We start from the raw sequence: 848 nt of genomic DNA, 5'->3' as shown, positions 1-848 counted from the left end.
GCCTTGGGAGCGGGCTACATAGGCGGGAGGGTGGAGCCGCTCTGCGGGGTGGAGGCGGGGCACTCAGCGAGGCGGGCGGGGCACTTAGCGGGGCGAGCGGGGGCACGGGGCGGGGCCTCACAGCCGGGGGCGGGACCGTGGCGCCGAGGGCGTGGCCGAAAGGTGACGGGGCGGGGCCGGCTGGCTACTCTGGCAGGCCAGGGTACCCTCGCCCCCATACCTAGAGGTGCAAGCTTCCACCTGTGAGAACGTACAGGTGCCATTTCCACCTATGAGCCCCAAAGCCAATGATGATTGAAGCGAGACGGGTTCGGGTCTGCATTGTGGAGGGAGCGTCAGCTGGCAACATGTAAAGACAACGTTTAAAGAGTAAAAAGTCTGACCCAGAAAGTCCATGTCTAAGGGCTTCTCATGAGGAAACATTTGGAGGAATTTGCAGCCTGAGTGATTTTTAAGAAGTTCATGCCATGAAAGGATGTTGACAAAAAAACACAATTAGCTTTTTAAACTTCTGAAAAGGTGCTCAATCTCATACACAATGAGATAAATGTAAAATAATCTACAATTTTCCATCTTTGGGATAGCTAAAGATCTCAGATCTAACAGTCCATTTAATTTTGGAGAGGCAGCAGTGAGTGGTGGCGTGAAGCAAGATCTTAATTCCGTGCCCAGGAATTGAACCTGGGTAGCCTAGATGAAAACCAGGAATCCTAACCACCACCCCTTGGCTCTTGCCCCCTGTGAAAAATGCATTTCTCATGGAGGCAAAACTGTAAAAACAGGTACAAAGTTTATTAATAGAGACACAGCACAACAACAACAAGTGGGAGAGCACACAGAGAAACAGT

The sequence above is a fragment of the Balaenoptera borealis genome, assembly GCF_965194805.1.
Source record: "Balaenoptera borealis genome assembly, chromosome: 8".
In the NCBI taxonomy this organism is placed as follows: Eukaryota; Metazoa; Chordata; class Mammalia; order Artiodactyla; family Balaenopteridae; genus Balaenoptera; species Balaenoptera borealis.
The sequence above is the reverse complement of the archived record's forward strand: the minus strand, read 5'-3'. Positions refer to the sequence as shown.